Genomic DNA, 12,257 nt, shown 5'->3' on the forward strand with positions numbered 1-12,257 from the left:
ATACTTGGTGTCCACCTCGCCATCTTCTGTCATAGCGAGTGTGGCCCACACCTCTACCTCTCGGCAAACACGGACAACGTATTGATGAAACGACTCATCTGACCGCTGCTTGCCTGTCAGCAATGTCTTCCACGCTTTATCCGGAGTCTTTCCGAGCGAGGCAAGCAACTCTCGTTTTGCTTCCTCGTAATTATTGCATCCAATACATATCCTCTCCGCTTTGCTACCCGCTAGCGCAATGCGCAGTCGCAGCAGCCATTCGCTTTCTTCGAACTCGTTCTTGGAACAGATGTCCTCGAACAGGTCAAGATAACGCTCCAATGGCTGCGTTCCATCATATGAGGGGATTTTCATCACCGGTTGACGCCCACCGCTGTGACTGGGAGATTCCTCTGTACCTCCCATCGTGGCTTTACCCTCACCCTCCTGCGCATTGGTGATGCGCTCGTTAATCTCCTTTAGTGTTTGGGCAAACTCGGTGCGGAGCGCCTCCTCTCGCCGTCTGGCACTGCGCGTACTGTTGGAGCCTCTGCTCCACATGTACCTTCAACAACTCGCCTTCTAATCCTAACCGCTCTCCATTGTCGATAAAGCTGGCTTCCAAATTGTTCCATAGTTCCTCCGCCATGCTCGCTCCTATCCTGGCGTGGTCGCCAAATGTTGTGAACCCTGCAAGATTCTCTAAATTGTCAGGATCGTACGACCACACGGCACGAGGACAACTGTTTTCCTTTACACAGTATATTTCACTTCATCTGATAATTAACAATGAACACTAAAAACACCAGCTATTTATAGCATGCAAAAACAGCGTACATGCAAAACATAAGCAGATAAAACTGGACATAACAGCGTATACAGCAAAACGCACACAACGCATATAGCGTATGCCATGCAGCAACATCAGCGGTACGGCGGAGTCGAAATACAACATTTCAACGAATACAATGCCATAAGCGCGAAGGCCTTTCCCAATTGAGAACTGGTGGTTTACAACACCGGCTAACAATTCGGCGACCCTGGATGCAGACAAAATGGTCAATATCAACACAAGATCGGAGCTGGTCTCGAATTGTAGACACGAAAAAAAGTTTTACTTGTCTAAAATATTCACCATCAGTTACATGATTGGCTTTTCAACATGGCGCCACCTGTACAAGGTTTGGCGTCCCGGTGCTTTCTCTCTCTCTTTTCACGCCTGATACAGCATATCTTTGCGTTACTGTCGGAATCGCCCTCGATTACTCAGTGGCTCTGCCCTGTTATCCCCTCTATTCTCATCTATATTCGTTAACTGTCATAAATTATTCAACAGCACTTTGCCATAGACACATCTACACTTCACACATACAGACTTTATTCCACACTAGCACAAAATAGCTAGACCTGCTCGTCGAGGATTCGATTGTAAATGCTGCTATCTGATGATTGCTGAAATACGTGAAATGTAAAGTTACATCTGCACAGCCTTTCGCCTCTGTCGTGCGTTGAGTTCTCCACCTGGAGCAGCCTAGATTGGCCTTGTTTGTACATGCATATAAGCATGAGTCAAGTGTCGAGCAGTCTTGTCTACAAAGGGTTTGCATTCATGGACATATATAGAGCGCTCTGATCTTACAAGCATCATTAGTTTAGACGCAAGTACAGTAAAGCTTTGCTTTCAGGTGCGAGTGAAATGGTGTATTAAATTGCCACCTCGTTACATTCGGAAACCTGCCATTCGCCAACACCGAAGAACACTATCCCGTGCCCTATTTCTCTTTCAAATATATTCAGGTATATCCCCGGTCTTCGTTTTTGGGAATTGTGGTTTAAAGAGTAAATGGAATGTCTAATTTAATCAGAGGAGTGACCCGTACCGATCTAGATCAGTAGAGATATTCCTTTAGTTTAATCAATGGATATATACCTACCTTTAGGCACATATCGTTGACAGAGGCACCTAAATTGAAAGTTGTTTATCCAGCTCACTAAGCCCTTGTTTGGATCCAAACATCCGTGAGTATAATTAGAATTTTTAAACGGAAGTATATACTGGGATGACCAGGGAAGTCTCGTCGTATGGGTGGACGATGCCACTTCCCATTTCCAAGCACTCCAATCTCCAGCTGTCCATGTACCAGTCAAGCCTACCCACACAGCGGTAGTTCCCTTCACTGTCAGGTTTGCACACGTCACCTGAGCCATTGTGTGCACAGTCGCTAGTGATCCGCCATATGATTGACATTCTGCTTTTGCTTCTGTCCAAGTTTTCCGTTCACATTGAAAGGTCCAATCGACTTGCCACGTGCGAGCACTGGTTAGAGGACAGGCATCCCATTCCACTACACAGAATTACAAATTATGTAGAAGCAAGCACAAGTATATGTATATGGGAGCAGTGTAAACAGAAAAAGGAGCGAAATGAAGGATGGAACAAGTTCGGATGATGATGGTGGTGAGCGCAGGGGTGGAGAGGGGGGGTTCTGTTGATTGCGAACATTGTACAGATCCCGATATTATTGTGGATCCCGGGAAGTATTTAATTAATTTGTGAGAAACCCAAGGTACTGTGATGTATACAAGTATTGTGTTTTTGTGTATGCTACTTGTGCTTGTACACTCAATGGCGGAGTCCCTAATTTGCGTAACCCAGGTTATGCATTCAGAAGAAGAACTTTTCCGCACTCAACGTTCTCACTTTAAGAACTACTGCCTTACACTCTTTTATCTCCCTGAAACGGGATTTTGATCGCGTGTTATTTATTGTGGTGAATACAACAGACATCTCCATAATATACTGTACTCGCGCAAATAGAGCCATCTCTTGGATAGTTCACTCTTTCTCAAGTTATGCCCCAATCTCTAAGAGACAATGAAAACACCAAGCTCCCTCTCTCTCTCTTGATTAGTATAATCCCCTCCCTCCCCTCAAACCCTCCCCCCGTAGTTTCAGGATCAAAATCTCAGCTCTCGTTGTCGTATCGGTAAATCGTAGTAAATTACAGTAAGCATTCGGCTCGGTGTTTTCTTAGGCTTCTGCCCTTTGAAGATTCCCATAGTACCCTCTTTCGAACAGCTTATTCGAAACCATATCGCTTCCGTGCTTCGTGTGATGACCTTCTAAGTGCTAGCCACATCCAAAGCTACGTACAATGCTTAAAACAAAATTCATCCTCACCTGTGGGCAACGTGGTAATGCGTGTGGAGCTTGACTGGTCACTGTCTCCATAGGCATTGCTAACATAGGCGGTGACATTATAGCTCATGTTGGGTTTAAGGCCAGGTAAGGTGACATTTTTCGAGGCGCTGCATACTGGTACCAATGGCATATTCCCGGACAGATCACTAGCAGGTATTCCGTGCACACAATACTGGCGTATGGGAAGGTTGCCTTCTTCTATTTGCCCTAGAAACACCGTGATAGTAGTACTTGAGATGACGGGGTTGAGAGGCGGATTTGGTGCTGATATAAAACACATCCACATCACGTGTAATGACTAAGGAAATGGTTTTGTTTAGAAGAAAATTAACCAAAGGATTATTATCATTCATATTCTTCTTATTCTTCGTTAGTTTGAGGGAAAGACACAAATTATTCTTATTATTATTATTTTACCACTGCCGCGTTCAAGTCTGTGGATCAATTAGGTCCACTCACAGTTTCTCTAGTACCGTATGGATTCAAGTAAGGTGATAATGATGTTGAGCTACGTGATAATGGAATAGTTTCCAAGTATACACCCGGTGTGACAAAGGAAAAGACTGCATGCAAGGCAGTGACTAAGGATCATGCACGTGAAAATAACCCTGACAAGAAACTATTGTGAAAAGAAGAAGGACAAAATGTTACGAGTTATGACTAACTGTCCCCCAACTCGTAACATTGTGTCCTTCTTCTTTTCACAATAATATAATTAGCTCCACATCCGAGTTATAAAAAGAAACTATGATCGTATAATAGCTATTAAAAGTATGAATGCCGCAGACATCACCATGCAACATGATAATTTGTTCAAGGTTTGGTTTTGTTTGTTTCCAAAATCGATTTTCACGCTCCGATCATCAGTGGAAATACGGGCCTAAAGAGATCAAGGGAAAAACAAAGGTTAAAAATCCAAAGAAGTGTGACACATGACGGGTAACTTGTGGTTAGTATTACAAAAATTGAGAACTAAAATAAAGAGTAAGTGTGACAAACGGGCATGAACAGTGCAGAAACCTTTTAACCTTTGTTTTTCCATTGATCTCTTTAGTTCCGTATTTCCACTGATGATCGGAGCGTGAAAATCGATTTAGGAAACACACAAAACCAAACCTTGAACAAATTGTCATGTTGCGTGGTGATGTCTGCGGCATTCATACTTTTCATAGCTATTATTAAACTTTTCACTCACAAAGCGACTGTTCAGTCCATGGGGTAGTGGTCTACCAGAGCAATCACACTCACCACCGTGGTGGTTTTCCAGAAATGAGTAGAAGCAAAAAAACCACACTCGCAGCCACATAATAGATAAATAGCCGAAAAATATCTAAATCCATGAAAGAACCGCCAGCAAGCGGGAGGAAAAGCCGTGAAATCCAGTGAACAGCATGGCCAGTGGTGACCATGGGTGACTGGGCAGCAGGGGAGCGCCTGAAAAACAATGACTCCCTACATTCCTAGCCGTGACTGCTCATCCGAGATAGAGGAAAAACACGCCTTTTGGCCAAAAAACCTTTCTATTTCATTAATTCCTGCCCCACTGCCAGTCGGACCCAAGTATAGATATAGCAAGAAATGGTATGTAATAACCGGTGTATGTCATAATCATAAGCCACACACATAGGCATAGATTGTCAAGAAGAACAGCGGACGACTCCCATGAACCCAGGGTGGGTGGGCGGGCAACTTCAACTACAACGAGGAAAAACAAAGACCACGATGGCAGGTTCAACGGAGTTGCGCAGAACAAGAGCAAATGCACGAAAATATTTGTGAGTGAAAAATACGTTTTTTGCACTCTTTCGCTACGCTCAGCCGTGAAAAAACAATTTTTTTTATCTCCACGTAGATTATTTCTATAATCGTATTTTAATGTTTTCCCTTACACCTCTCCCTGCCAACGAAATAATTTGGGCACATGTGTGGCTATACCCAAGATCGAATCAGCAATGCATATTATGTGAAGCGTGACATGGAATGTCATTTGAGGAAATCGATCGTGGCAAAACGAATTTGCCCGGAACAATAGGAAGAATGTTCATTTCACCAAATCCTTAAAGAGTCACGCAAAACTCTTAACTCCTGACCCTGTTGGTGTCGGTATAATTATGATGTAACCGCATCCCTTACCTTTCGGCAATGTTCCAATTTTGATTTCGGAGGACATGCTGCTATTGTGTCCGATCGTAGTTTTGAAGAATGCTCTGATCCGGTACAAAGTATTTGTTGCCAGGCCTGACAGAACAGTTGATTCATTTTTGTCGCACACTACCGTCGGGGTAGCCGCAGTTCCATTTTTCTCGTACAGAAAGCAGAAATCAGAAACCCAATCTCGAAGTATCTTAGGCTGTACTATGCGTGCGTAGATGTGCGTGTCTGTAGAGTTGACAGCTATGGCGGAGGGCACTACAGGGGCAAGAGCATATTGAAGAACGCATGGAATACCAGTGAACAAGACATGTGCAAGTAAATGGTTTTTAGTTTGTTGAATATTACCTTTCTAATGCAAGAATAGTTGTATATGTACGGACTATTTGACTGCTTCCAGAAAATCAGAATTCAAAAAGATGATCGAACCGAGACTCCAGCAATCTTTAACAGGTATATAAAATATATAGATAGGAAAGAAAATGATCCAGGAAATGCAAGTTACGCTATAATGTCCATAAACAACAACATTAGTTGCTTGACCATCAACTCATGCAATGCAATTGAACGACACTGTTGAACAGTACTGACGGTCCACAACCAATTGCCAGTAAACTCTAGCACGTATTCGAGCTTGTATTGGAATCGCACTCCAACCACCTTCCAACTTGAAAGGTTCAACGTTATAGGAGTAGGAGGGGAAGATGCACGCAAACAAGACTGAATCGTGAAACTCTTAGATGTGAAGGACGTTGGCGGAGGTATATGCAGAACCTTGCCAGAGTGCTCAAACTGACAAGTCAGGCAGCTCTGCATAACGCAAACAGCAAAGACAAGAGCGCTCAACGGCTTCAAGAGCAGGAGCGAAATACTCCAAGTCGGGACATAACTGCAATAATTATACTCACATTGCGCCCATCTTCCTGTCCGCTTTCGCTCTTCTTCTTACAATTCATTATCTTGCCACATGTTAACTACTGCCGTATTGCCTGGTCAAATCTATCGTATCTACTGCCCAAGACCAAGAACTGGAAATTCCTTAATTAGGTGATATCATTATTGGTTAGTGAAATGGCGATATTCCTAGTGCCCAATGTGAATATCGCGTGTAATGCCAGCTAGTACGTGCTTCGGAACTGCAAGGGTTAAGATTATTTAACACATACCCAAGTTTATTTCGAGGAAATATTAAAGAAAATGGGTGTGTCCGTGTCCGACGGGAACTCTCGACGGACGCTAACCCCATTAGACCCTAGCGGGATATTGAGCGCTTGAGGGAGAAACCCCATTAGCAGCACCCACGTACCCCTGCAAAAAGCACCTGACCACAAGTTTTCAACTTTTCATTCTTCATTTTTCGATTTTTCTTTCTATACATTTTCGTACTCCTTAAGCTGGCTATAAATCCCTCCTTGGCCCTACTTAATAGCTTGCAGCACAGTCAGGGTGCTAGCGTGGATCAACCTTCCCTCCGCATGGCATCCACTGGAGACTCCGATGGCGATTCCAAGCGACCCGCTACCTACATACTAACTACTGGTGGTGATGGCGAAGCTGATGAGGACGACAACAGGCAGGCTGCTGCCCAAGACAAGGAGGGTATTCCCCAAGACCAGCAGCGTTTGATTTTCGCTGGCACGCAGTCGGAAGCAGGAGCCCACTCTTCACTTTGGTACTTCGCCTCCATGGTGGGATGCAGATTTTCGTCAACACTCTCCCTGGCTAGACCATCACTCTGTACGTCGCGCAAAGCGATGCTATCGACAATGTGAAGACCACGATTCAAGACGAGGAGGGAGGTCATTTGTCTGACGCCGAGCTAGCCGCTCTGAGTGACCGGCTCAACCAAGATGAAGATAAAACCTGGCTCGCCCTCCGCCATAGCTCCAGCCGCCGCCGTGGTTATTAACGCTGATTCCAGGTATGGCATTTTCTTTCCTGTCTTCCTTCAGTCTCCCTGTTCTTTTCAGTCTTCCTTTATGCGAGTGTGTGAATCCAGTTTAGTTTGGTAGGCGTCTGATCATGGTGAGCCACGGTTTACCCAGCTAACGTGGGACAATGTGTGTGACAACGCCCCTTATAGTTATAGTGTATTCAGTTCGGTTTTTGAACTGCGATGTTCCTGGCGGGTTGTGCCAGCGTTGTGCAGCAAGAGTGTTGTGGATTTTCAGGTCCTATTTGGAGGACAGTTCTTTCCCCTTTTGACCCCGTGAGATCGTGTGAACCTGGTGTGCTTCTACTTTATGATTTGTTATCAGTTCATTTCTTCTGTCTACTCTAAACGTTATCATTTCCGATATAATTTGCCATCTTCCGGGTGACGCTGTTGTTCGTAACTCCTCACTAATTTTTGAGAATCACGAGGGCGTGATTATCTGTAGGAAGGGAGGATGTAGTATCCCTGCCCGACCAATACGGAAGCAGTACGGAACTAATACGGAGCTTGCCTGATGTATATTTAGTGTATCTCCGTATGTAAGCGTACGTCGTCTGCTGCATAAAAGCCGCTGCGCATTTCTGTTTTGATTAGATTAGATTAGATTAGATAGCAATGAAAGCTAACTCGAAGAAGAAGGAGTCAACCTCTAGGTGAGCACCGGAGAGAAAATTATTTATTTTGCCGCTTCTTCTTTCACTAATAATTATATCTCAGGTGTGTACCTGAAAGTAGAATAAAAGTAAATCTTGTTGATTTCACCGCGCCTACCACTCGCCTACCCATTACACAATCACCGCGCCAAGTCGTAATTGCCTGCCCGAGCCATGTTTCCCTAGGAATAAAACAAACCCAAAGGTTTTGGAAGAAGAAATGTACATCGATCCCGATCTTTGTATTATGGTAGTTGTGATAATGATCATGGATCGAAAAATGTGCATTGAATGGCCTTAGTGGGTTAGCAAGTTTTAAAAGCAACCTTTGATTACAAATTAATGTTACATATCAGCCCCTTTAGTGCATAGTTAGACGAATACGGAAAGGCTGTTAGGCAAGTATAAGAGTAGCCTAATGGGTTTGTAAAAGGTTTTCTATGAGATCCCTACCTTTTGGTGTATATCTTTGGCAATAGAAACTTAGCTTCATTGAGCAAGATTCGATTCCAAAACTGTCTTTCTCCGGGGAATAATATCCGCATTCGTTCCGTCCACCACCTTCTTGTAGTGGTGCAGTAATCCAAGAAACGTTTTTTGCAGCGATTGGAACAGGTAACATCCATGTCCAGGTTTTGGATGGAGATGGTCGTTGAAGAGCAACCCACACATTGCATGTATTGGTTTTGCAGAAGTACGAGGAAGTCGTGCAGTTACCACTGGACGAACTGTTGCACTGACCGTTTCGGGGTCCAAGCAGTTCTCTTGCACACTCTCCATGATATCTAGTCTGGATATTTGCCAGAATGCTACCTCTCCGGGCACACTCAGCAGACGCATCATCGTATGTCTTAGGTGTGGGAACGTAAAGTGTTTCGAGGCGTCCCGATGCTTCTTGGCTCTGTGAGCAAAAGTACCAGTTATCTGCAGAATTGACAGTTTGTATTCCAAAAAAAGCCTTTATAAAGACATTGATGTGATCCAACCAACCAATGCAACCACTCCACGTATATGTCCACAAAAGGTAGAGGCACCTCGAATAGAGTGCTAAACAGACCAATTTCCAGAGAAATATCAGGAAAAGCGCCAAGACCAGGTGCAAAGAGAAGTTTCAGGCATGGCAGTGGTCACCAGACAGGGGAAACTGAAACAGATGTTTTGAGAGCGGCACTTCATACTTTAGAACAAAACCCCATATTTTCGCAATCTATACCTCCGCATGCAGAGACGCAAATCGACACTATCAAGTAGACACTTTCTTTCATCTAAACAACGCTTTCCTTCACTCCTCATCAAGATAGCACAGGGAATGTTGGAAAAAATGTAACTACGTAAAGTTTTTAATTAAGAAAAAATAAAGAAAAAAAGAAAACACCTCAACCTAATTGAAAAATGATTAAAGTGACAAAACCTCAAAAACAGAACCTGGGAGTTGTAGACAAACATGGTCAACACATCATGAAATACTGGGCACACTTTCCTGAGCTAGGTGTGCCACCAAGCATCTGCAAAGATAACACACCCTCCTTCTATACACATAGTCCTGGATCTATGTTAGGAATACACAGCGCTTCTAACACAGAAAGGTGTAAGCTTCCACAAGTTTAAATCTTAAATATAGCATCACGCTACAACTTCCGACAACTAGCACTGCACGACAAATGATGTTTCATGATATCACTAAAAGCAGCTCACCAGAGGATAATCAGTTGCGGATAGAATCGAACTGAATAGTACTGTATAAGACACTGCATACTGGTACAATTTGTGCAAGTCACACATGTGAAGTCCACACGAACAGAATAGTGCAGAATTTAGGATTTAAAGGAGCCTCTTTTACGGGACAATAAAAAATCCAATCTGAAGAGCAATGTCAATAAAGCCGCTCATAACGCTAAAAATCAAATCAATTTAAGAAAATTCAATTCAATTCAAAGTCGTGACACATCCAGGACGAGAAAGGAAATAAAAAGCCGCTTCATTTTAAAGGACCAAATGAAGAAAGGCAAAGAAATACCCACATCAGCGCTAAATTGCACCTTAAATTATGAACAAAAACATGACGCGTCCATTAGCATTGAGGACACTGCCATTAGCGAGGTTATACACACCACTGTTACATCCGTCCCTCAGCCATGGCTAGTGGGCGCAATGCATTTACCGGTCGATGGTATGCAGAGCGAGCCCCGCTGATGCACATAACTGCAGCTCGGAGAAGTGCAAACGACAGACAGCATCTGACATAGGCCATAACCTCGCCATAGGGCTTGCCATCATGCTGTGCCAGCATAGCGCATAATCGCTTCAAAAAACCGCAAGCATTCTGGGGATGCACTGCCAGCCGTGGTGAAGAAAAGCGGGGTAAAGTTACCACGGTCAACATTGACAATCCTTTCGCTGTACTGCAGCTTCTTCTGCCTCTCGTGCAATGATGATTTATGGACGACATCCGACCTGCTCACTTTGTAACCTTCAACGCAGGTCTCCTCCATTGGGCTTGGTTGTTTGGCAGCTCCGGTTGACACCTCTAAGTGGACGTCCTGAGGCATGCACTCATCCGGCACGACTTAGATGTAGAAAATGTCATTGAAGCTGTATTCTCTGCTAATGCAATAACTAGCCTTGACTCGTGCATTCTTGAACAAGGATTCTCATATGGCAGGAACCGAAACGAGCACGGAGGTGGTATTGATGTGTTGATCAAGTCCACCTTTGCTTCTGATAATCTAGACTTACTTCGGTCCGCGGAACATACAACATTTTGGGTTATGTGTTGCAAGTTTGGTGATTGGTTCTGTGTACCGCTCCTACTCCTGTAGCCCCACAAACCTCTGTCTCATCAATTCACGTGGCGAAACACTACCTTAGGCCAAAGAACTGTCCCCAAACGTAGTTCCAGCGGCGGATTTCAACGTGCATTGTAAAGATTAGCTTGGTAGCGAAAAATCAAACCCTCTCGGGGATAGCCTTGTGGATCTTTGTGTCACACACGAGCTAACGAAACATTTTCGAGAGCTCGCTTGAGGTGCCACCCCACTAAACCTCATCCTGTCGACTTTCCAAAATCCATCAGCACGAATGTACTTGAATAATTGGGTCGCTAAAATCATGGAACTCAATAAGTTAACTTCCTGACCATTTCAACAAGCCGGGGACAGACAACCACGCAAACCGTGCGGCGTTAAGAGCTTTCTGGCTGAGGGTGACTCGGAGCACACCTCAAGGCCGTCCATTGGGCCTTCAGTATCACCCACGATGCAGAGTTGGCTTGCCTTAAAGTTGCTATTACCATTGCTGCAGGCATGGAACAGTTCATTATCCATCAATCTTCTGAAATCCGCTATTCTAATCCCACGTGGTGTGTGTTCTCCTGATCGCACATAAATGATGCGTATTAAGAGAGCATGTCTGAGAAAACCAGAACATATGTGCAAGTCGATCTCTCAGATTTCGCTCAAATTTTGCAGGTAGGTTTGCTTTGGGGTGTAGATCGACATTCCAAAGCCCGCACAAAATCTTTTGAAGGGAACCATGAAATTGGCATACCCTCAATATTGGCCCAATATTGGCACGATTTATGGGTCTACAAACGAGCCACGGCACAGCGTACAAGAACAAGCTACGAACAAAACTCCATCAAGCCATCATTACCTCACCTTAAGAGAGTTCTTGGGGCAGCACCACTAAGCCACGCCAGCATCCCAGAAGACGAGGGCAATCATCCCTTGACGCCACAAATGATCGTCTTGAAAATAGGCAAAATACAAGCGCTGGTAAAACAGAGAGCTACGTCCTCAATTAGCAAATACTATACACCGGCAGATAGTAGAACACCTCTTCTAGCACTGAGGACATGTCCCCCATCATCCTTTTGGGGTTTTCTTGAAATAAACAAGTTTGAATTTTTCCACTCGACCATTCTGAAATACGTCCAAACTCATACCTGCGCAGGAAAGCTCGCCCCTCCGCGACGTCTAGTCAGCAATTTCTACTCCAACACCACTCCCAACGCTGCAGAACAAATTGTATTGTTTACTCTGACAAGGAAAAGCAGCGGTGGTCACTTGTCACTCCAAGCGACAAGCTTCTCCTTGCGCCACCAACATTTTTCGTTGCAACAGTTAATGCAAAAGTGACTGAATTTTTGCGTGTGGTTTTTGGATTTTACTGCAAGAGGAATGATGAAATCACGTGCCTCGTGACACAAGAATGCCAGGTCTCGTAGATCACGGTTCAGCAGTTGTTCCGAGTCACCTTGTCCTTGATCAAGCGCTCCTGCACTTACATGGATCACCCGTTGATCTAGATCGGATCAAGTGCATCTTGATGTCCAGCT

At 44.3% G+C, this 12,257-nt stretch overlaps 1 long non-coding RNA gene across 1 annotated transcript; it reads right to left on the reverse strand.

Annotated features, from left to right (window-relative positions):
- Positions 1-3,328: 3,328 nt before the first annotated feature.
- On the reverse strand, positions 3,329-9,029 carry LOC135826301 (uncharacterized). The gene is made up of 3 exons (XR_010555249.1): positions 8,375-9,029; positions 5,315-5,590; positions 3,329-3,445 (listed from the first exon to the last, which is right to left on the reverse strand). It is a non-coding gene; the product is annotated as an uncharacterized LOC135826301 (long non-coding RNA).
- Positions 9,030-12,257: the final 3,228 nt, after the last annotated feature.

The sequence above is a fragment of the Sycon ciliatum genome, chromosome 10 (assembly GCF_964019385.1).
Source record: "Sycon ciliatum chromosome 10, ocSycCili1.1, whole genome shotgun sequence".
NCBI classification, from domain to species: Eukaryota; Metazoa; Porifera; class Calcarea; order Leucosolenida; family Sycettidae; genus Sycon; species Sycon ciliatum.